The sequence below is a fragment of the Euprymna scolopes genome, chromosome 20 (genome assembly GCF_053919585.1).
Source record: "Euprymna scolopes isolate OS-2025 chromosome 20, ASM5391958v1, whole genome shotgun sequence".
NCBI lineage: Eukaryota > Metazoa > Mollusca > Cephalopoda > Sepiida > Sepiolidae > Euprymna > Euprymna scolopes.
This window is the reverse complement of record NC_136501.1, coordinates 57,904,013-57,929,817: the sequence shown is the minus strand read 5'-3', so window position 1 is coordinate 57,929,817 and position 25,805 is coordinate 57,904,013. Positions and strand designations below refer to the sequence as shown.

The 25,805-nt window shown below is 34.7% G+C and overlaps 1 protein-coding gene across 3 annotated transcripts in view; it reads right to left on the bottom strand.

The window, feature by feature from the left end:
• The window catches only part of LOC145241440 (LIM domain transcription factor LMO4.2-like), a 473,578-nt gene that overhangs the window by 175,419 nt on the left and 272,354 nt on the right, over positions 1-25,805 (bottom strand). The window lies entirely within an intron of this gene.

The window sequence follows — 25,805 nt, the reverse complement described above, 5'->3', positions numbered from 1 at the left end:
TTTCATATTTATTATTATAAAGGCAATTCTGTATTGATTATTATATTGTACCTAATATATAGTAGCGATTTTAAAAGTACATATAATACTTTGATGTCATCAGCTAGAATCGAAGTCAGAACAAATAGCTCTCCACTACCATTCGTTATCATCCGAGCTAAGTGCACATGCATATCAAAATTTTAAAAATAACGTTGTTAAGCATATAAATGAATATTTGTGCATGCATGAAAGCTATACATTTAGTCGACTTACGTCTGCCAAGTTCTCATTTTAACCTCTTAGCAGTTATATTTACCAGCTAAAAACTAAACCGAACTTGTTCTATTGGTCTGAATGCCCAAAATATCAAGTTTCAAGTCTATAGACTAAAAATTGACCATGTAGTTTGGTAGAGACGGTTTCGCATGCGCACACACACAGACAGACAAAACCACTTATGATATATATCTATATACAAGCCCCCCCCCCCAAAAAAAGAGCCTTACTGAGTTTTTCATCCAAAAAATAGTTGTTTAAAATTTGCAGACAGTAGGTCTGGGATATTTTTATGACGTCAACATAGATCCAACTTAAGGCCATACTAAGCAATAGCGGATGAGAATAATCGAGGGGTACTTTGCGACAAAACCAGTTCGTTTGTCGCAGAAAAGATTTTAGGAGGAAGAATATATCTGATATCAGAACAAATCAAAGTTTGGTGGCCAAATTTTGGGAGACAGCTAGTGTGGCAGATGGCAGCGAATATCACAATGGTCAGCATCGCTCAGCTATGGTTCCTTATAATCAGATTTTATGGGAACGCCTTGAGGAACCCCCTAGAAAATCAACACTACTGACATTTCGAGAATTGTGAGGATCGTCCATGCTTACCTCAATTTCTTTTCCTTACAAAATTCAGATCTAGCGGAGTCAAATCCATCGCAATAAAACAGAACGAGAAGCGTATTATTATTCATCGGACTACTGTTCTCATATTAAGTGTGATTTTCACAACGTTTCGGTCGATGTAACCTCCGACCTTCTTCAGCTATATCTTGTCAAACTCGGGAATGTTTCTGTCGAACTCAGGAATTTGGACGGAATTTCCAGCGGAGCCCTTTATTTACTTCGCGTAGGTAGTGCGTTCTTGTTCCGTCAGCCATGACTGGATAAAGGCCCTACGTAATTCGCAAATGTATTTTTCGGTCGCCCACACCGAGGATTGAACCTTCAGAAGAATATCCCTTTTATAATTGATTTTTCCAAGTACTCTGACCACTGCACCACGGGTCCTTTCGAGTCTGAAGAAGGTCGGAGATTACATCGACTGAAACGTGAAATCACACTCAAGATGAGAACAGTAGTCTGATGTATAATAAATACGAATAACCAATCCGCATCTCCAAAATTTAGAAATGTAATAGTTAATGTTGTAGCATTTTTCACAACGTTTCGGTCGATGTAACCTCTGACCTTCAGGTGTATCTTGTCGAACTTGGAAATGTTTCTGTCGAACTCGAGAATTTGGACGGAGAATATCCCTTTTACAATTGATTGTTCTAAGTACTCTAATCACTGAGCCAGGTTCAATCTTCAGCAAGGGCGACCGAAAAAAAAAATACATTTGTAGAATTACTTAGGACCTCTATCCAGTCATGGCTGATGGAACAAGAGCATGCTACCCCTGTGAAGTAAATAAAGGGTTCCGCTCGAAATTCCGTCCAAATTCCCGAGTTTGACAGGATACACCTGAATAAGGTCGGAGGTTACATAGATTGAAACATTGTGAAAATCATACACAGGATGAGAACAGTAGTCAGGTGAATACAAATAATCCTCATCTCAAAAATTCAGAAACGTCAGAACGAGAAGCATGTTATGAAGTTATCCGTGAAAGGATTGAAAATAACCCTGGCTTGTTGGATTTAATTTTCTTTAGTGGTGCGGCTTACTGTCACTTGAATTGACATATTATCAAGCGGAGTATGCGCTTCTGTGTATTTATTTGCTTCCCCACTGAGCAAATTAGGCACAAGACCGTTTTTTAATGTGGAGAGATTGGGGAAATGGGAACCAGCTTCCCGGGGAGTAGAGAAGCTGGATAGTGACAATTGGTATGAAGGGTTGCCCCTACATTGACCAATAACTGATTGTCACAAGAGCAATGGTCTTATATGTGGGGTTGCCCCCACATATGGTCTTTGAGATTAATGCCCAGCCCCCGCAGGGACCGGCCGAATATGCGCTTCTGAAATCAGAATCAACACTATGAACATATCCATAAGCTACCAAGCCGATCTAACTGGAATTTTGTATGGGCCTGTTTTATGATAAGGTTCAGCGAACTAAGTATTATGGTATCTGTTCGCTGCAAGGTCAGAGATTAATAAGGATTAGTATTTAATGCAAAAATAAGCACAGGTTTAACCATATTCAAAGATCAATTTGAAATAAAGCATTCACTGCAACTGAAAGGGCCATAGATTTATCTGTTTTTACCGGACCAATAGTACAATAAGGAGATATTTTACATATCCATTTTCAGTATTTACTTCAATAGTGCTCGATACGCGAGTAAAAGTAAATAGTAAGTTGTGAAAATACAGGGTGACCCCCCCCCCAAAAAAAAAACAAAAAAAAAAACAAAAGCTAAATGGAGGCCATCTAGAACATGCTGTAGAACGGAGAAAAAAAAAAGGCCAAAGACCCTAGTGTTTTGATGTGATGTTTTGAATATAATAAACTAGTTATGACCAAAGTTTCATTTCATTCGGACAAAACACTAAAAAAAACGGGGCCTAATTAGAGTTGGGGCCCGTTTTATTTGGGGGGGGGGTCACCCTGTATATGGCAATCAAGCTACACGGAATCTTCTGCGATTCATTTCCTTAGGGAATCATCTGGATGAAACAAGGGAGATTCTGTGTAGCTTAATTGCCATATATTTTCATAACTTACTAATATATATATAGTGCAGTGCACACACAATTTAGACATTTACTTATATACATGACATTTAGCTACCTTATCCACTAGTGCGTATGGTAAGATAGCTTTTTAGAGCAAAAATGGATTATTTTCGTCTACTTTCCAATTTTACAACCACTTTACAATTATTTCCTTTTTGCCAACCGCCGTCCCCAACACCGAAACCCTCGCACCACTTTACGCCTCCCTCTTGCTCTACCACCTACAGTTCTCACCACCCCCACTCCGACTCGACGCACGCACGCGCACACACACACACTTGCATGCGTACGCGCACACCTCCCGCTGAGTATACGTTGCAAATCACACAACGCAAACTGCTTTTATAAAATTTCTGGCAAAGTAATCCTGTGAATGTTTTTAACTCCGCCGCCATTACGCACCCCCCTCTCCACGCACACAACATAGTTCGACGGCGAGACCTCCCCCACCCTTTCTCCTCACCAACCACGATTCCCCCTCCTCCTCCAACGCCAAACATTTGGAGGAGTCTGACACATCCATTACTCTGACTCTTTGCCATTTCGTCCATTTTTCTCGTACTCTTTTTCTTCTTCCATTTGAAGAAAATCGTTTTGAAGGCAAATAGTAAAAGCTGAACAAGATGGCGACCGAGGAGGGAGCAAAAGGCGGGAACAACTGCAGACTGTAAAAAAAAAAAAAAAAAAAAAAAAAAAAAAATCTTATTCTTTTCAGTGTTCGTTTAGTTTGCATGTTTTCCTTTACGGTATATCAAGCCATTTCAGGTTACTTAATGTCGAATCCAGTAATATTTAAAATTTTTCATATTTTCATATATTTATTCATTAGCAGGACCCGTGGAAATTCAGCGGAATGAGAAATATATTTAATCAACAAATATGTTTTGATAAAGCTGATATATTTTCTGAATAGTACAAAAAAAAAAAAAAAAAAATTGGTTGTTTTTAGACATAAAAACTAATAACACGCAACAAATATTAACATTTCTATGAAAATAGTGTCCATTGTATTTTAAATTAGTCCTGCGCGAAAGAGCAGGACACAAAATGTTTTAAATAATAATCGAATAACAAAGACTTTCGCTGGCGAGGACTACTATTGACCGTAACCAGTTACAGTCCTTTTGAAATCTTCATCTCTATTTTTCTCGTTATGTACTGAATATTTGTTAATGAAACCTATATGAAATATGTTCTTTATTAAATTTTAAAGATTTTCTATTCTGAAAGAAGTTTTAAAAAATTTAATCTATAAAAGTTATTTTAAAGTTTTTGTTAAAAAAATTCAGCTTTTCTCATTATTCAGACCTGTATTACAAAGAGGGCGTTGCAAAAAAAATGCGTTGTGGTGTGAGGAGAAATACAAACTCAAATAGAGAGAAGGAAAGTTTTAAAATATAATCTTAAAAAGATAAGATACAAGTTAGAAAAGCATTTCATCAAAGGCATGAAAATTGTTAAACAAAATGTTTTTACTATAGGCTTTAAAAATAAATGTACAGGATTCAATCTGAAACTTATTTATCTTCAAAGTGCACTTTTATAAATTTTACAAAGAAGGTATAAAAATTCAATTTAAATTGAATCAAAAAATTACCTTGGATTTATTTTATGTAATGTACATTTTGATGCACTTTTTAAAAACATTATCTTTCATCTAGCAATTAATGATATAGATATAAAATTTTCAATGATTTTTTTAAAAAAGTGCAACAGAATGTACATTACATAAAATAAATCCAAAGTAATTTTTTGATTCAATTTAAATTGAATTTTTATACCTTACTTTGTAAAATTTATAAAAGTGCACTTTGAAGAAAAATAAATTTCAAATTGAATCTTGTACATTTATTTTTAAAGGCTATAATAAAAACATTTTGTTTAACAATTTTCATACCTTGATGAAATGCTTTTCTAACTTGTATAGAACTGACTCAAATAAGATGAATTAATAAGTATTAATAAATATTCAGAAAGTAATATTGTGCTACATAGTTCAATACAAATAATAAAATCACATTGTAAGAGAGGCAATCTTAAACTTACTCCTTCAGTTCATTCCCTCTTGGCAGACTTGTGCCGTTTCTTTCAAATGTTCCTTTTTTTTTTGACGTAACGCTTCACCGACTTTTTCTTTGGTGAAGAACCGCTGCACGTCGAAATTACTATGAGTTCCTTTCTTACATTATTACAACAATGATCATATATTATTATTATAATATTCTAAAACGAGGCTACATCAAAAGGACGTCATTCTCATATTCTTGTTCAGGGTTGTTAGATTGGCCTATTTTAAAGTTAAATTTCGTCAACAGTTAAGATAAGGCAAGGTTTTAACCCTGACAATACATTCCAACAGAAACTGGGCCACTCCGGTGGCTTTTTTAACTGTCGGATTCGTACAAAATGTTCTGTATAACTCTAGAAGGTCCGATCTCCCAAGTCTTGCCTACTGGCTTTCGGGAGCAGCAAGTTTATCCATTGTTGCCTGGGGCGCCCTCATTAGGGAATGCTAACGGGGCTACTCAGGCATATTTTTTGCAGGGCTGAAGTGCTCTGTCTCTCGGAACACTGATTTTCCAACCTTCTGACCATGTTTCACATCCACTTGCGATGGGACATAGGTAAATATCGGCCTTTTTCAGAAGCAGCTTGGTGTTCAGAAATTGTATTTAGCCTTTTTGAAAGCATAACGTATGGACTAACAAAGGAAGGAACAAATAGAAGATTATATAGATTGTGTTCGCTTTGATAGACTCGTTCGAGGTAAAATTAGAGAAGACAAAAAAAAAAAAAATTGACAAGAATCAAAATCATAAAAATGTAGAGTTTACCTTATAGATATTTTTTCAGAAAGGATATGTAGTGGCTATATAATTGTATATCGTTTAAAAAGATTATGGCATACTGATTATATTAACGTCAAAATCAATTTAGTTTTAGGTATTAGGTGCACAGTGAACGAGGCACGAAAAAAATGACCAAGTTCAGCCCCCCCCCCCCGCCCATTTAGCTGCAAAAGTCCCCAGGGGATGTCAAGTCCTGGTGAAAATGAACAAACGGTGCAGTTTTAGGCCTTCACATATGTAAATTTGAGTTCTGCACCATGCACACACACACAAAAAAGAAATGATAAAGTCTATCAATTGCTTCCCCCTCCCCCCTCATTTAGCCTCAAATGTCCCCAAGCCTTAACATATAAAAATTTGAGTTCAGCACTACACAAAACTGCTAAATAGACACACAGAAAATTTTGGACAAATATGGTAAAATAGTCCCAAATATAGAGTGTTTTTATTAGCCCTAAAAGAGCCCCTACGGCACACGTAAGAGTTATCGCGAAGTATAGACAAAGAAAATGATATAGAAATCAGTTAGTTACAATTTTTCAGAAAGTTTTATAAAAATACAAGGCATCAATTTGTTTTAATAACACAAGAGTGTCAATTTTAGCCATTTTAACCCAAAAAACAACTCCCGGGTGGGGGTGGGGTAGGGCAACCAGAGTTTCCCCCGGAAAATCCGTTCGGTTACTTTTTTTACTTATATCATGTTTAATGTTTGTGCAAAATTTCAAAAAATTCCAAGGCGTAGTTATTGAGAAAAGTGCAGACAGACGAACGGATGAACAGACAAGAATGAATTTATAGGTCCACCCTCCCTTTTTTTCGGGTGGGGACCAAAAAGCATTTTAAATTAATACAATAGATTTTTTCCAATATGGCGGCATGATCGGTAAAAAGGGGAAATGAAAACTAGACGCCACGAAAAGACCAACAAAAAGTAAAGTGTTTTTTGTTTTTTTTTTTTTTACAAAGGAGTCACCACTTATCAAGGCCCATGGACCACTTGAGGATAAGGGTCAATAAGCGTACAGTGGTCAATGGGACAATGTCGTAATAATTGTTAGTAGTGGAAATTTGGTAAATTGGATTACTTAAGAGGAACAGCTCATCAAGAATTTGTTTACGTTGGACTTGAAGACGGATGACCATATTATAGTCAGCTGGAAAGAAGGCAAAAGGAAGAGAGTTCCACAGGTGTGCAGTTCAAGAAAGAAACTTTGTTCATGGAATCCACGATTAGGTTTAGGCACAGATAAAGAGTGAGGGAAATTATTGATAGTGTTTTCAGATAGACGAGGGTTTCTTGTGAAAGTTTAGCGAGGGGGACCATAGATTAGAGCTCAGACAGGCACTTGCCATGAAAATAACGATAAAGCAGAGACAGGCTCGCAATATCTCTTCTGTGAGATAGAGGTTGCAGGGAAGAGAAAAGGGATTCTCCCACTAAGCTACAAAGTCTGTTTTGAACTCTGTCAAGGCAGGATAAGCTGCTTCTAGCAGCTCCTGCCCAGATGTGGCAACAGTCTTCCATCCTTGGACGTACCTGGCTCTTATATAGGTAGAGAATTGCATCAGCAGTAAGATATCTACTGGATTGATAGAAAGATCCCACCATTTTCTCAGCATCCTTGGCAACAGATTTGATGTATGTGTTCCATTTCAGATCAGGAGTAACGGTCAAGCCCAGGAGCTTGCCAAAACATGGAGCCTCCTCAAGGTGAGAGCCATTTATTTCAATTGATGCCAAATGGGGATCAGAATGTTGATGGTGTAAAGACCGAAGTTTGGTTTTAGATGCATTAAAAGTAACTAATCACTTGCTCAAGTTCAGAGGAGAGAGAATCAGAGAGAACTTGGTCATTAACGGTCTTTGATGTACTGTCATAGATGGTAGTATCGTCAGCATAAATGTCTACAAATGATCTAAGAATGTGATTTGGAAGATCATTGATGTAGATTAGGAAGAAAGTTGTGCCCAGGATGGACTCCTGAGGGACTCCAGCATTAATACTCTGAGCTTCTGATTTCTGCCCATTAACCACTACTCTTATAAACTTATCAGACAGAAATGATTTAATAATTGAGAAGACATTTCCAGCTATACCGTAACTGGAGATCTTGTAGATCTTTATGCCATACTCTATCAAAGGCCTTTGATATGTCAAGAGCAACTGCCCTAGAAAGGAAGCCTCCATCAAGAGATTAGCTAATTCTATGCAATATAACTGTAAGCACATCTGCTATGGATCTAGCAGAACGGAAACCATATTGAATATCACTAAGAAGTTTATTTTTGCTGAGGGGGTAGGGTAGACTACTTCTCTATTTAACACAGATTCCAGCAACTTACTCATGACACACAGGAAACTTATTCGTCTGTACTGAGAGGGAGATGACCGATTACCTTATTCTTAAATACAGGCGTACTAACGAGGTTTTCCAGGTGTTGGGAAGCAATTCTCCTTAAGACAATGCTTAAACAGCTAGGGGATTTGCATTATAGGAAGAATTTATATAACAAATTAAAATATTTATAAAACTATTTGTTTCACAACATAATTTTTGTGTTTTCTCCACATTTATTCTCATACAATTTCATCAGGAAGATAAGATTATCACATTTATAATTAGTTGGACTATGACAACAGAATATTCTTTTTCTTTTTTTTTTTTTTTTTTTTACACAGTGGTCACCACTTATCAAGGCCCGGAAGCCACTCAGGGATAAGGGTTATTGCAAGTACATTACGTTAGTGTGGAGATTTGATGAAGTGTTTACTTAAGGGGGCGGTTCATTAGGAATTTGTTAACGTTGGACTTGAACACATCCAAGTTGTAGTCAGGTGGGAAGCAGGCAGACGGAACAGAGTTCCACAGGCGTGCAGTTCTAAGAAAGAAGCTTTGTTCATGGGATCCACGTTTTGATTTAGGCACAGATAAAGAGTGGGGGAAATTTTTCACAGTGGATTCAGCTAGACGGGTGTTTTTTGTGAAAGATTGGCGAGGGTGGACCAGAGATTGGAGTTCAGACGAGCACCTGGCATGGAAATAACGATAAAACACTTTATGTTTTGACTCTCGAGTATATATCCGTTGATATCTTATATGTTTATATGTTTTTATATACAGCGATATTGATTAACTGTGTCAGATATGTACTCAAGAGTCCAAAGGGTGATGAGTAGGGCTATGACAACAGCATATTTTCATTGTTTTGACTCTCGAGTGTGTATCCGTTGATATGTTAGTGATGTGGTTCTCAGTTAATTAACTGTGTCTAACTATGTCAGATATATACTCGAGAGTCAAAACAATGAAAAGAATATGCTGTTGGCACAACCCTAGTGGCGAGAATATTCTGTTGACTTAGCCCTAACAATTACCTTTGAAATAGAAAGAATATAGAAAAAACTTCAAATTGGTAAATCAGCCGACATACTAGCATAGATCCTACATGACCTGTAGTTGATAAACATTTGAACGGAGAAGAACGGATAAAAGAGCAAAGGAAATAAAGTTCGCGTGATTTATATAAATATAATTCATTTAGAACAATTTTTAAAAAAATATTTATATAAAAATAATTGTTTACACAAGGCAAACAAAATGCAAAAACAAAAATTGGGAGTTTGTTTTACAATCGAACGAGATTATTAAAAAAAGTGGTCAGAAAATCAAATATATAACAAATAAATGTTACCGAAGGCAAGATAAATTACTCTTCTATATAGCTTGGTAGGTTTTTAGTGTTTTTACTTAATGTAAAATATTTATTCGGATTAAAAACAATCAATGCCAACATGCACGCGAGCACAATTAAAAATAGCCGTATAACAAATATATTGCGGCCATTTTTTCCTTGTGTTCATGTAACTAATTGGCATTGTTTGTTTTTTGAGTCAAATAAACATTTTTCATTAAGTAAAAAACACTAAAAAAACAAAAACAAAAAAAAACTACCCAGCTAGGTAGAAGAGTAACTTATCTTGCCTTTGGTAATATTTATTTGTTATACATTTGATATTTTTGACCATCTTTTCGGATGTCTGTCAATTGTAAAGCATACCCAATATTTTATATAACTCACTAAAAAAACTTTACTGACAGACTTGTACGAGAGTGCCCCCCCCCCTAAAAAATGCGTGTTTTCTACCTTTTTTTAAAAAGTTTTTTTTTTCCGACGATTATAATAGTCTTGAATAAATACACGGAGAACATATACAGCACCTGCTAATCCCAAATGGAAACCCATCTGGTACTGGTCAGACTCATCATTGCTTAACTTCAGTTATCTGATGAGAACCGGTGTGTCAACGTGATTATGCCGTGTGTATATGTGTGTTTGTGTATATATATATATAAAATGATTGCAACGTCTTGTCAGACACTGAAAGTCCATGTGCCGAATATGACTTTTTAGTCCTGTCAGCGACTTGCATACTCTCAAGCAGACATGACACTGAAGACGGTCATTGATATACATAGATATGCACATACGTAAAATATACACATACATACGTAAATATACATACACACATACATGCATACATACATATATACATTGATAGACACACATACACATTCCTACATATGCATACACATATACATATATATATACACGTGTACATTTAAACATACATACACATATATACATATACACATGTACATACATACACATACTCACACACATACATATAATGATGTGTGTGTGTGTGTATATATATAAGAGCAAATAGTTAATAAAACATGTTAAAAAACACTTTGAAAAAGTGTTAAAAAGATATTTAATCTGAAAAGGAAACAATAAGTGGATAGTCCTTAATCCACGGAGTTTCGAAGAAATACTTTCCTTCTCATCAGAGAGTAGAAATTAGCAAAATGCGGGATCGGATTTAGCTTGCAAAAGTATTTGATGAAACTGCAAGTAAGTCAATATATATATATATATATATATATATATACATTCATATATATATTATACACACACACACACACACACACACACACACACACAGGGTGGTCACTAGAAAAGCGGGAAATTTGCCAAACGCTAATTTATTTTTCACAATGTTTTTTCAAATACTAATATTATGAGACACTCACAAAATGTCAATACAAATCAAAACTTCCAGCAGTCATAAAATTTAATCAAAATAAAATTTTAACAATAACATTTAAATTAAAATAAAAAAATTAAAATAAAAGAAGTCCTCTTTTCTACCGACCAGCAAAGAAAGCGAGAACACAATAGTGTTTTCTCTTTGTTTCACTTTAATACTGTCGATGTTTTCAGAAATCAAGCCCCCCTCCCTTCCTGGGGGCTAACACTTGATGTCTATATGAGATACATAGATATTCAAGGTTCCATTAAAGTTCTCCTTTACGTCTCAGACACCGAGTAGGTGTACGTGTGCTAAGGTGATAACACAAATGACTAACAATCCTTCCAAAATTTAAGAAATAGACACTATGCAGGCCATCAGATGAAGCATATCAAAAATATACGAATTGTTTAGATTAAAAAAAAAAAAAAAGAAATGTATGTACAGTAGAACTCCGAGATACGGTGTCCTTAGGATACGTTTTTTTTTTTTTTTTTTTAGGTTACGATGTGGAATACGATGTTTTTCCGGACCCTAGTTACGGTATTTGTTTCGCCTTACGGTGTTATTTATAATGTTATTTAGTTATATACACACATGTATATATATATATATATATATATATATATATATATATATATATATATATATATATATATATATATATATACTAGCGGGGGTACCCGGCGTTGCCCGAGTGTTTGTTTCCGGGACGGGGGGGTGTTTTAAAAAATGTTATGGTAGGTAAGTAGGAAGGATCAAACCCGGAGCCATGAGTAAAATTAGGAAAATAAAGTGTGAAAAAAAAAAAAAACCCATCTGCAACGTTAACAGTTCGGCCACCAAGAAAAGTCCATTCCAGTTGTTTAGGAAAAAAAAAAAAAACACTATGGTAGGTCGGCGCGAACGTGAAAATATAATGTGAAATGTCCAGCACCCTAACCACTACGCCACAGAGCACTGCAGCTTAGTTTAGTGATTTTAAATAACTTCACATGATAGAACTACGAAGCCAAACCGGTGTTCTCTTCTCAACTGTTCCTTGTGAACGATCTCCAAACGGTGTTAAGTGGTGGCAGGGGGAGGAGGAGGAATTTTTTAGAGAGAAAATATTTTACCACTTCCATTGATCTTAACCGATTTTGGCCGTGACTTCTCAGCAGAAAAAGTATAGAAATCTAAGACTATCGAGGAATTTGAGAACTAATAAGCCTATAACAAACCTCAGATATTGTTCTGCCGTTTGTGCATAATGTATTTGCATGAAATATCTTGATTTTTAATCCTATTAAGGTCAAAATCCCACGGGAAAAAATGAGTTCATTTTATTTATATAGAGAGATATATATTTTAAATCAAATCTCCAATACTAACGATTACTACGACACTATTCCATTGATTACTGTACACGCAATTACTCTTATCCCTGAGTGGCTTCCGGCCCTTGATAAGTGGTGACCTCCATGAAAGAAAAAAAGACCAACATTTTGCCAAATCTAACAGTTTAGTTAAGTTTAATTTATGATTAAGCTGTGATAAAAAGAAAAGGAAATACAGTTCAAGTACCACAAAAAAGAAGAAAAAAAACAATCGAAAAGATTAATAATCTAATTTATAAAAGTCACTATGTCTGTGTCTCCATTTTTAAAACTATGTCTTTAGAAACAAAAAGTCGCAGAGTGGCGCTAGGGGGCTCAAATGATTGTATTTTTTTTATGGGTCTTTAGCCGGTTAAAAATAGTTTTTAAGGGGTCACAAAGAAGTCAAAATCGAGAATATCGTTATACATTTTGTACATTCATCTTAGTTTATTTTTAATCAGTTTATATGCGTGTCCCGTTTGTATAGTGGTAACGTCACCAGCTTTGAATGCTACAGTTTTGCTTTCGGTTTCGATTCTAGCTGATAGCACGCAAATACATTTTTTTTTCCTTTGAAATCACGACTCTATAATAATTTATACAAAATCTAGACAAATAAAAATATCATATTTAAGCGTATTTTTCAACCGGACAAAGCCCCCTCTCCCGGTAATTAAATTAAATTTGTTCAATGGAAAAATGGAGAAAACGTGAATCAGTTGGTCTGAAATTACATATATTTTCAGAAATTTTTATACTTTTTTTGATGGTTGATATTTTTTGAATGGGCTCAAGCAGAACTGCTTGACAAAAACAGATTTATTTCCCTTTGAATGTTTAGTTTTCGTAATCTAGGCTATCTGTCAATTACGTCTGAAGTTCCCGAGATTGCAGGAGTCCGTCGCATACGTAATATCCGTGCGTTTCTATCAATCTGTACTGACTTGAATTGCAATCATAACTGATATAATATTCTGCTTGTTCATTCATTAGATAGTCCGTACGTTACGCTTTGAAAAACAAAAGGAAATACACAGTTTTTGAAAGCCAAAATGCCTTTAGAAAAGGCCAATTTCGCGAAATTTAGCTCAAAAAAAGGTTAACTTGACAACCCCGTACAAGAATATGAGAGTGACCTCCCTTTGATGTAGCCGCGTGTCGAATATGATTATAATATATAATCATTGTAATTGTGTATACTAATTTCAACGTGCAACGGTTCTTCTAGTCAGCGAAACATTATGTAAAAAAAGTGAACATTTAAATGAAACAGGGCAAAAAAAAAAACATTATCTGCCAACAAGTGCTGAAATGAAAGAGTAAATTAAAGATGGTCTCTTATAATGTGATTTTATTAGTTGTATTGAACTATGTAGCACAATATTACTCTCTGAGTATTTATTAGTACTTATTAATTTATCTCATTTAGATCAGTTCTATATTTAAAATACAATGGACACTATTTTCATAGAAATGTTAATAACCTCATATCTGCTGCGTGTTATTTGTTTTTCTGTCCTAAAAAAACTAATTTTTTGCGCTATCCAGAAAAAAAATCAGCTTTATCAAATCATTTGGTGATTCAATATATGTTTTATTCCACGGGTTTTGCCCGTTTATTAATATCGAGCAAATTCAGTTGTCATCAGTTTCCAAAATGGTAAACAAAAGGAAAAATCATGAATGTAAATCGATTAACATTAATTGTAGGAAATAGAAAAAATGCCGCCGGCACTATGTCAAAACACCTTATTATATCAAACTTATATTTGATATGCTTCGTATTTATATAAACGTATCTGAAATCTATTATATAAGAGGTAGTTTGAATGTCCAGCTTATAAACTACAAAAGCAAACAAAAACAAAGGAGCCACAAAGTTGATATTTTTTTTATCAGCGTTGCCCTGGGTGAATCTATATAATTATAACACTGTAGAGCTTGCTTGCATCTTTGTTTTCTATATAGATTAGTAAATGAGGAATCATTTAGAGTTAAAATCTATTTAGTATTCCGCACGTAATATTAAGAAAACGGCTGCTAAAATAATGGCTAACTTCCGTTTGCATGAAGATTCCACCGTTTTGTTTTCTAGCGATTATTTCAGTATATGTGCACATTTCAAGCGTTTTTTTTTTTTTTTAAAGATTACAAGTGTAACACTAAATAAATTTTAACTCAAAACGATTCCTCATGAGATAATATTTAACAAACTCAACAAGATGTAAACAATATTTATCGTTTGGCCACAATTTTTATCGCATTATATTCAGGCCACTAAACTGCAGTTTTACCCCATCATCTTCAAATATTTTTTTTCTCGGGCGATACATAAGTTTTGCTAGACAATAGACTTATTTTCTCATGTTTATTTGTTTATTGATTCAATAGAATTCTAAATTTCTGGCGGTTTTTAATTTTTTGCAATATTATTTTCTAGTGTTTGTAAAACTTCTTTTATTTATTTATTTATTTTTGCTTGCACAAGCCACTTAAGGACGTCCTTGTAAGGAAACGTTTCAAACACCCAAATATACTTTTTAATGGCCATTCAACCAGCTTTCGACATTCAATCCATTTCCATATCACTCGTATAGCTGAAATAATTCCTCCCACTCTTTATCTGTGCCGAAACCTAAACGTAGATTCCATGAACAAAGCTTCTTTCTTAGAACTGCACGCCTGTGGAATTGTCTTCCGTTTTCCTGCTTTCCAGCTGACTACAATATGGTTGTCTTCAAGTCCAACGTAAACAAGTTCTTGATGAGACGTTCCACTTAAGTTAACAAATTTATCGAACTTCCATTACTAACGATTACTATATTGTCCAATTGACTACTGTACACTCTTAACCCTTATCCCCGAGTGGTCTCTGGGCTTTGATAAGTGGTTATGCCTATGTAAAAAAGAAATATCACTTGCAAAACCGATGGTAAATTACATATCTTCCAGAATTGCTAATGATATCAGATATTAAATAAAATTATAAATAGCACGTGATTAAAATTATGTTCCAAATAAAAAAAAAAAGGACCTCTGTAATAGCCGTGGGGTCCAAAGTTTTGTACCATCCTGTAAACCGGTAATCAGCTATGTGACCGCACTACGATGAAACAACACGAGACGATTACTTGACATGCATCCGTAAGTTGTGTGTGTGTGCGTGATCGCGTGTATGTGTATGTGTACGTGCAAATACAGTCACGTAGCCCTTAACGTTGTTTGTCGCTAGCTGTTTAGTTCCTCCGTCAGTTCGCCAGCGATTTTCTGCTCGGCCCAATCTACACTCACCTCGATTTCGACTTCAACCTCCTTGATCTCTCTCGGGGGAGGGGGGAAGAGAGAAGGTTGTCTAAAACTCAAAACAGTCCGTAAGCTGCCCCTAAATATCGTAAAACTAGACACATTGGCCTCAATTGTTCGATCCTCTGTCCACATCACTGCCACATTTTGATTAACAATCCTAATTCAATTTTCCTTTGTGTGCCTTGTTGAGCAACTTCTTCGTTCTTTTTCTACTAAGCTCATATCTATAACCTGCTTTTTTTCTTCCTAACACTAAGGAGGGGGACGTCGATAGTATCACATATTTCAACAATGTGATACGATTTTAATATATATCTGTGACCCGTGAATATTATCATATGATAAACATATCTACTCTTGAGTATATAGCAGACATATATTACGCAATATACGTTGTATATGAGCGTTTTTTAGAGGCGGTGAACTTTAAATTGTAAACTATTTCCTTTAATTGCAGATTTGGCAACTATCGGGTATTTAGAGTTCAGCTTACTCTGGGAACTCATCATGCAGTTTCAGTAGGAGAGAGACACCTGATCACTAGGGCTGTGACAACAGAATATTCTTATCATTGTTTTGACTCTCGAGTGTATATCCGACACAGACTCAGTTAATCCATCGGCAATCACATCACTATCTAAAAACATATAAGATATTAAGTGATACATACTCGAGAGTCAAAATAATGAAAAGAATATGCTGTTGTCATAGTCCTAATGATCCCACAACGCACGAGATGATCAATTTACTGAGAGAAGCATTTGATGAACAAATAATTGCCCGTCAACTGGCCACCTCGTTTGTGCGTTTAACACCACTCGATTCTTTTCTCTGGGGATATGTAAAGTTCCATGTATACGCTGCTAAACCAAATACAACAGAACACTTGGAAGACTGCATTCGATGCGTTATTGCTGAAATACAACCTAATTTAATGCGTAGAATTTGTGCAAATTGGGCCTTTAGATGACGCCATATATGCGAGTGATACGGGGGTTGATGTCCGAAATTGCATTTAAATTATAAATGCCAAAAATTATTCTTTGCAATAAACTACACATTTGTATAATAAATTATTTTCCTGTGATTTGTTTTAATTTAAAGTCTGCCGCCTCTAAAAAAACAAAAACACCCTTATGAGTCTTCAAGTAAGTAAAATATTTTTAATGCTGTAATGAATAGGTATCCAGTAGATACAGAGTCGATCCCAAGTAACGATGGAGATGTCAGTTAACCCGAAAATGGCGAAAGCAGTTTACAATTTGAAAGCCGCAATATATATATATATATATATATATATATATATATATATATATATATATATAGAGAGAGAGAGAGAGAGAGAGAGAGAGAGATTCGAACCCGGCGATAGAAGCCATCCCTGGCTTCATTAGCAATGACCTAATCCATTCGGCTATCGTTAATCATTTATTTTTTTTAATGCTTTATTAACGTCTGTCAGAGTGATCTAATCATTATATGATGATCTGCGCATAAGAGCTAAATTAACCGACTTTAATTCAACTGAAAGTATTCAACGATAAGAAACAAGTTTTTTTAAAGGGCCTGACATAATTACTTGCTATATTAAGTATTAAATACCCACAGACACTAGTGTTTCATCCTTTCGGGAATCATCAGTGCATATATATATATATATATATATATATATATGAAAGGAGGTGTTTGTATTTGAAGGCTATGACAATGCAGTCTTGCGGAAAAACACCATCCCGTCGGGTATAAGACAAGAAAGCAGGGCTTTACGTTGCGTGTGAAACAGTCACATTTGCGAGTGATTTTTAAAAATGCCGAGTAAAAATAAAACGCTTATCTTTTAGCGATTTCACCGACAATCTTCAACACCTCATTACTGAGTGAAAAATGTCTTTTCAACCATTATTTTTTTTTTAATAAAACGAAAAAAGTCAAATTATTTAAACAAAAAAAGTTTAATAGAACAATATACTTTCTTTCTTTTTTTCTCTTTTTTACAAAGGTTGTCTAAAAACATCTGAAGAAATTCGAACTCCTATATCTTCAAGTCAATAAAAATTCGGTGCATTTTTAGAATCATACTTAGTTAAAAACAAAGAGTTAAGAAAAAAATCTTTGGGGGATGTACGTACTTGTCACGCAATGAAGATGACATATTCCAAAAATCCCGTGAATTTCGCTCGTATTTTTTTTTATTTGGCTTATTAACTAAAATATTTACTTGTCATGGGTTAGCTAAAGATAAATTTGCTCAGTAAAAGGAATAATGCCAATGTTGAAAGATTTCAATAATTTTCAATTATGGAATATTTATCTACCAACATAATGTGTCGAACCAGAATGATAATGTGGTGTAGCGTTCTCAAAGTTTCGAGTTATACCTCATTTTCAAGAAGAAATAGAAAAATATGTGCAATCTCTCAGATTATGGATATATAGATAATATATATATATATATATATATATATATATATATATATATATTATATGTATATATACATACACACACATTATATGTATATATACATACACACACATTATATGTATATATACATACACACACATTATATGTATATATACACACACACATATGTATATATACACACACACACATATGTATATATGTATATATACATACACACATATATTATATGTATATATACATACACACATATATTATATGTATATATACATACACACATATTATATGTATATATACATACACACATATATTATATGTATATATACATACACACATATATTATATGTATATATACATACACACATATATTATATGTATATATACATACACACATATATTATATGTATATATACATACACACATATATTATATGTATATATACATACGCACGTATATTATATGTATATATATATACACACATACATAGTGAAGCCCCTGGATACGGTGGTTATAGATACGGCTTTTCAGGTTACGATGTTTTTCTGGTCACGGTATTTTTCTCGCCTTACGAGTTATTCATACTGTTATTTAATTATATACAGGTGTATTATATACGGTACAGTATAATGTCGTATCATGGTATTCTACTGTATATATATATAAGACATGAAGAATGCTAAGGTTTATACAGTTGTTTAGCTATTAAAAGAAAGTGGTTTTCAAATTGTCCATTTCGGGAACTAACCCGAGATTCTCCGGTGATAATCCGGACTAAGTACTGAAATCCTCTGGATAACCATTCTTTACACGGATAATTTTGAGTGCATCAAAATTTCAATCACGAATAAGTGTTATTTAGTGCAAGAAGCTTATATTGGTGTTCTTTCCAATAAAATGGTAATTGATTAAAATCGTAATTTTAATCCTTACAATCAGAAATGAAAACATTTTTTCAAGTTAATGTGAACAACAGTATTTATTTAATCCCCCCCCCCCCGTCACCAACCCTCCCCCGCTAAAGACCAAATGTAACACGAGGTCAGTTTGTAATTGTATTATAGGCAAGATTTGAGTTCGAAATCGAACTCTGCAAAATGATAAAAGCAAATGATTACTTTGGAAATGAATGAGAAAGTTGTGATTGACAATCAATTTACGACGTTGTTTCACGTCGGATGACGTAAGGCTTATGTAACAGGTTAGGGTTAGCGTTCAGGGTTCAGGGTAGAGACGAAGTTTGGCAGAAAGGCATATTCATGGAGAAGAAAAAAAAAAGAGGTTATCAAACAAACACAGCGAAAGTCCAGGTTCTTTTTTTTTTTTTTTTTTTTTTTCATTTGTAAATGCATCCAACCAGGAAATAAAAGTATTTTTTTTATGTTTAGGGAAACAACTATGCTCCAACGAAAACTGAATTCGATTCCTTCCCTTGTATCCGAAACTTGAGATTAATCAAACAATAAAATTTGGTCGTGAACGTCGGAAACACAGCCTATTTCTACGTAGAGAGGGTAAATCTGGTTGATTACAAAAATAGCCTTGAGCGAACCAATCGAGAACTGCTAATAAACATTCCCTCCTAATAATGGTAATGCCTGGGAGGATGGTATTCTGAGACTGGATAAAAGTATACACACTGAAGGCCTGTTCAACGGACAAGATGCAAGAGAGTGAGATCTAAGAAACTTTGTAGCTAGAAATGTTTACTCCTCAGTGCCCAAAATTAAAATGCTTGAACTCGTTTCTGCGCAACGGATTCGCATATTCACTCACCCGAATTAATAAAAACAAATAAAAATATAACAGAGTATTTTCTGAATTTTATTAAAAATGGACGTTTTGGATTTACCTTGACCTCATATAAGGCCAGATTGTTCCTTTAATAAACAGCTAAGACAAAATCCCGACAGAACTAAGATTTACGTTGTATCAGACCCTTTCCCACTCTGTCAGAGTTGGGGTTCAGGGTTTTGTACAGATTTTCAATGTTCACTTTCAAAGTTTTTCAAGGCTTTCTCTAGACAAAATTTAAATTTTCAAAACAAAATGGTATATAAACAATGATATAATAAAACAAAACAAAAATATAATAAAAAAAACTTAAGGAAAAATCATTTCAAGTTACATAAAAAAAAAAAAAAAACAATATGGCGATCGACAATCATATTTACATTCCCTGGCCCACTTATATTTGGCCAATCAGGCGCGATTATGTTATTTCCCCCATTGTTCTACGCTGTGTTCATTTTACTTTTGAATTTTGAATATCTGGTATTGCGGATATAAGAGTTGTGCCGCTTAATGTAAAACATCGGATGGTTTGGTGATAAAGGGACGTAAATCTTGTATCCACAATACGATGTAACATCAAAACAATGCATTTGGATTTTATTTTTAATATTAAAGAAAAAAAATTTAATGGCATTTTTAAAAAAAATTAATACTTAAAAAATAATTTAATAGTATTTCTTTCGATTTTATTTGTAATATTGCTACACAGATTTTTTATTACGATCTTTTAGACCAGGGGTTCTCAACCGGGGTCCACATGGACCCTAAGGGGGTCCATGGAATATTTCTGGGGGTTCACAGACAAAACATAACAAAACTTACCATTATTATTATAGTTGTTGTAGAATACTTTATTTGCATTAAATTAGTTTTCATTTAAAAATAAAGCTTAATTATATATTTCTTTGATTATTAAAACCTCAAAATTTATATGAGTGAAAAGGAGAAGATTGTCTTATGACCAATAGTTATGAAGGGGTCCACCAAGATAAAAAGAAGGAAAAAGGGGTCCATGAGTTAAAAAAAAAAAAAAAGGTTGAGAACCACTGTTTTAGACCCATGAAGAATTCACGGCCTTCAAATTATTGTCAGACTCATTCGACATCTCAGCTAACGACCCTCACCCCCACCCTGCATTGCTGTGCAAGGCCTCTTAAAATATTAACAAACATTCTATGTTTTCATGTCTATGTAAACTTCCATTTTAAACTGAGATAAATCTAGCCGGCGTTTCCCGGGGTAAAACTGTAACATTTCTATTAAAATTTCTATCTCTCTGCTTCTCTCTATCCCCTCTTCTTTCCTCCACACAGCCCATTCCTCTTTAGCTGGGCACACACTCACAAAACTCTTGTATATAATGAACTAGGGAGGGGTGGGGCGACATTGCCCAGTCATAAAATACGCTTGAATATATTTTATGTCGTCCAAATTTTGTATACGTTATAATAATCAATTATCTATCGATTATTTCATATGATATTGTATCCAAAATAAAGTCGTGATTTCCAAAGTAAAGAAACAAAACAACACAAAAAACACATATGACTTTGGTGCCATCAGTTAGAATCGAAACCGAAACCAATTGCAAAATTCGAGCATTAAAAGCTTGTGACGTTACTACTGGACCATCGTCTCTCAGATATGAAACCATTAAAAATAAGCTAACATAAATGTACAAAGTGTATAACGATTTGCGCATGCGTATAAGACTAATTTTAGTCGACTCACGCTTGGTAAGTTAGGATTTCTATCAATTTTGATCTCTTCAAAACTATTTTAACCAGCTAAAGACCCATAAAATAACGATCGACAAAACGTGCAATAATTTGAGCCGTCTTACGTTGTTCTGTGACCTACCGTTTAAGGGGATATGCAATTTGAAATAAATGGAGGCAGACAGAAAAACATAGTGAGTTTTATAAATGAGATTTCTCTAGTAATGAGACAGAATTTTCTTTCCATATTAAAACATAACGCTGAAAACCTGCCCCACTCTTTTTTTTTTTTTTTCTTAAGTTTAGATATTTGTCTAAAGCAACACGGATTAAAAATATGCTAACTTTGTGGTTCTTTGTTTAGCAGGTTTTTTACTTTTAGCCAGATATATAAACACGCACAGACAAATGCTCTTATTTGAGAGACTAGCAGGACTATCCAGTGTTGCCTGACGACATGAAGAAACAAATAGGGGTTAAAGTGTGTGTAGCAAATTTAGATTAAAACTTCTATCTCTCTCTCTCTCTCTCTCGTTATCACTTTATCTTTCTCTTTTTCCCTGTCCGCCATTATTCCCTCCTTCTCCCCAACCTTCTCTATCACATCTGCCCGACTCATTTCTCTCTCTTGTTTGTTTTGTAAAAATAAATAAATAAAAAATGAAACAAAAATAAAATAATGTAATTCATTTACTATAGCTATTCTTTTTAAATATAAATATATATATATTTTTTTTTTCAAAATTTCAGATATTGTACATCTGGGGCAACGCTGATCATGAAAATATAAACGTGTTGGGTCTTTGGTTAGTAGTTTTGGACTTTCAGCTGGACACACAAGCATGCAGCCACAGACAACTTCCCTTTATATAACAGAATATATCTTTTAAAAGGGACCCTACAAAACCTCAGTGTTGATCGGTTAACTAGGCCTAATTTAGTTATAAAAATAAGTCTCCGTCCATACCACTGTAATTGTGAAGCATGCTACGTCTGCCATTGTTTATCAGCAATTTGGCTTTATCTTTACCATCGAAATGGTATATCTCACGCCGTAGCAGCTGTCGCCGTTACTGTCATCAAAGCCATTACCAATGCATTCGTCATCTGAAACGTTTTAAAAATGAGAAAGACACACAGAGGCCATCAAAATGAAAGGATTTTGTCGTTGTTTGGTTTTATATTTGTTTTTTTTTTCTGGTCTTTATCTTTTTTGTTTTTCATTTGTGTTTTTAATTTGGAACAGTTTCATTTATTTTTATTTATTAGTTTAGCCGTTTTTCTTTGTACATGTTTTTTTTTCTTTATCTTTTCAGTGGTACGTCCAACGCACTATCTCAAACAGACCTTTCTCTCCCTCTCTCTCTGCCTCCATTTACTCACATTTAATTTCGATTTTATTTGAGTTAAATGAATGGCATCACGGACGAGTGAACACTTATTTAAGACTAAAGAACAAGTGGGAGAGAGGGAGAAGGGGAGAGGGACAAAGAGAATAAAGACCAAGACCTCTAAATGTAATGAGGTATTATTCGCGGAACTCCGCTCTTCAAAATCACCGGATCTTTTTCTTTCTTCCAATTAACCTATCAGATCCCTGGAGGCCAGAGTGTGGAAGTGGGGGAAGTCATGGTCGTGAAAGCTGGTAGAGTATCTGACAGGGTTAAATCGACAAGAGACACAGCGCGCGCGAGAGAGAGAGAGAGAGAGAGAGAGAGAGTAGACGCCAGACACAGAAAGAGAGGGACGGCCGAAAGGGGGAAAAATGGACGGTAGAAAAGAGGAGTGACCCACAAAAAAGCGAATAAAGAGGTGCCCAGAGAGAGAGAGAGAGAGAGAGAGAGAGAGAGAGAGAGAGAGAGAGAGAGAGAGAGAGAGAGAGGGGGGGGTAAGAAATACATGCAGAAAGCGATGAAAGAATAAATTCATGCAGAGAGAGATGGAGAGAGACATTCATGCAGAAAGAGAGAGAGAGAGAGAGAGGGGGGAATGCATGCAAAGATAGAGAGATATATAGAGAGATGCATGCAGATGTAGAGAGAGAGAGAGAGAGAGAAAGAGAGAGAGAGAAGAATAAAGAGAGAGATGGGGATGCAGAGAAAGAAAGAGACGTAGAAAAAGAGGAGAAGCAAGAAAAGAAGGAAGGGAGAAACGTGAGAGCAGAACTGCAACTCAAACTAACGATGCAATCAAGGTGCGTTTACAAGCGTAACTCCTTACTTATGAATGCCTCCGCACATGTAAACATATGACCGTATACATTAATGGTTCGCCGTCACATTTACAAATGGGCTTAGGGAGGTTTAGTCGTCACCGAGCGGGGGGGGGGGTAAGATAGAAAACATTTCATCTAGCAATTGTTAGTGGTGTCTTGTCTGACAGGTAGGGAGGGGGTGTTCTCGTTTTGTGGGCGACAGCACTCTGGTCATATTTGCTGATTAAAACTCAGACGTCTCAATGTCACATCGTTAATTGGTGCATCAAATGGAAAACATCCAAGGAATGAATATATATATATATATATATATAAAATAAGAGGTAAATAAATTATTAATAGAAGTTCAGTTCTGAATTTTTTTTAGATGAGGATTGATTATTCATAGCATTTGGATTCTCCGGGCTATTGTTCTCATCGTCAGTATCATTAGCATAACATTTCGGTCGATATAACCTCCGACCTTCTTCAGGAATATCTTGCTGAACTCGGGAATATGCATGGAATTTTAAACAGAACCATTTTATTTATTTCACGGAAGTAGTATGTTCTCATTCCGCTAGGCATGGTTGGGTAGTGCAAGTGACCCAAAACTAAAATTGCGAATGACTTACGACTTCTACCCAGTCATGGTCGACGGAAGGAGAGCATACTACTCTGGTAGACTGAATAAAGGGTTCCGTTAAAAGCTTCCGTGCAGATTCCAAGATACACATGAAGGCCGGAGGTTACATCGACCGAAACATAAGGCAAACAATATTCAAGATAAGAACAGTAGTTGAAAGAATTCAAATAGTACAAGTTCATTTAAATGTTCAAGGAAATCAAGACAAAAACACGCAACCGCACATAGTGTACGAGCGTTTCAGAGACGATAACTGGGAAACCTAATAGTAAATGCTTATCGTTTAAAATAGTCTACACAAGGTTAGGTGTGGATTAAAAATAGGAAACCAACATCCCTGGTTGTTTTGTTGTCTTGAGTTCTTTGAACGTGTAAATGAACTTATATTAATTCATTAAAATCACATCTAATCTACTTTAGCTCTTGAGGACTGGCTCTCCCCCTATTGAGCTGATTTTATATCTGCAGTATTTTGGATGATTGGGTTTTGAAGTCACGTGCTCCACCCTTCTTTGTAAGTGGTAGTTCTCAAACTGAATTTAAACCATCATATATATATATATATATATAACTACTTTATTTACTCACATAAAATTAATATACAAAAGTATAGATTTATGCGTAAACTTTACGTATTTACTTCAAAAGTGCTCAACACGTATGTAGAGCTAGTTAGTAATTTATAAAATATATATGGCGATTAAGCTACACTGAATATTCGGCATTTCATCCACTCTAAGATTCGTCAGGCTTATGCGCCTAAGCCTGAGGAATCCTAGAGTGGATGAAACGCCGAATATTCAGTGTAGCTTAATCGCCATATATATTTTATAAATTACTATATATATATATATATATATATATATATATATATATATATATATATATATATAGTGTATCACAAAAGTGAGTACCCCTTTCACGTTTCTTCAAATATTTAAGTATATCTCTTCATGGGACAACACTGATAAAATAATTATTTGACACAATGAAAAGTAGTCTGTCTGCAGCATATATAACAGAGTTGATTTATTTTCCCCTCAAAATAACTCAATGTTTCGCCATATATGCTGCAAACAGACTACATTTCATTGTGTCAAAAATCATTTATTCAGTGTTGTCCCATGAAGAAATGTGAGGGGTGTACTCACTTTTGAGATACACTGTATATGTGTGCATATATATATATATATATATATATATATATATATATATATATATATATATATATATACATGAGAGAGAGAGAGAGAGACAGAGGGAAGAGAGAAAGAGTGTATGGAGTGTGTGAGAGATAAAGAATGTATGTATGCATGTATATATATATATATATATATATATATATATATATATATATATATATATATATATGTATATCTACTAACATTGTATCCATCCTGAAGATGACTACTGAAAGTCGAAAGCTCTCGAGAATGTAAAAAAAAATGTTTTGAGATTTCTTTTGGTTCAT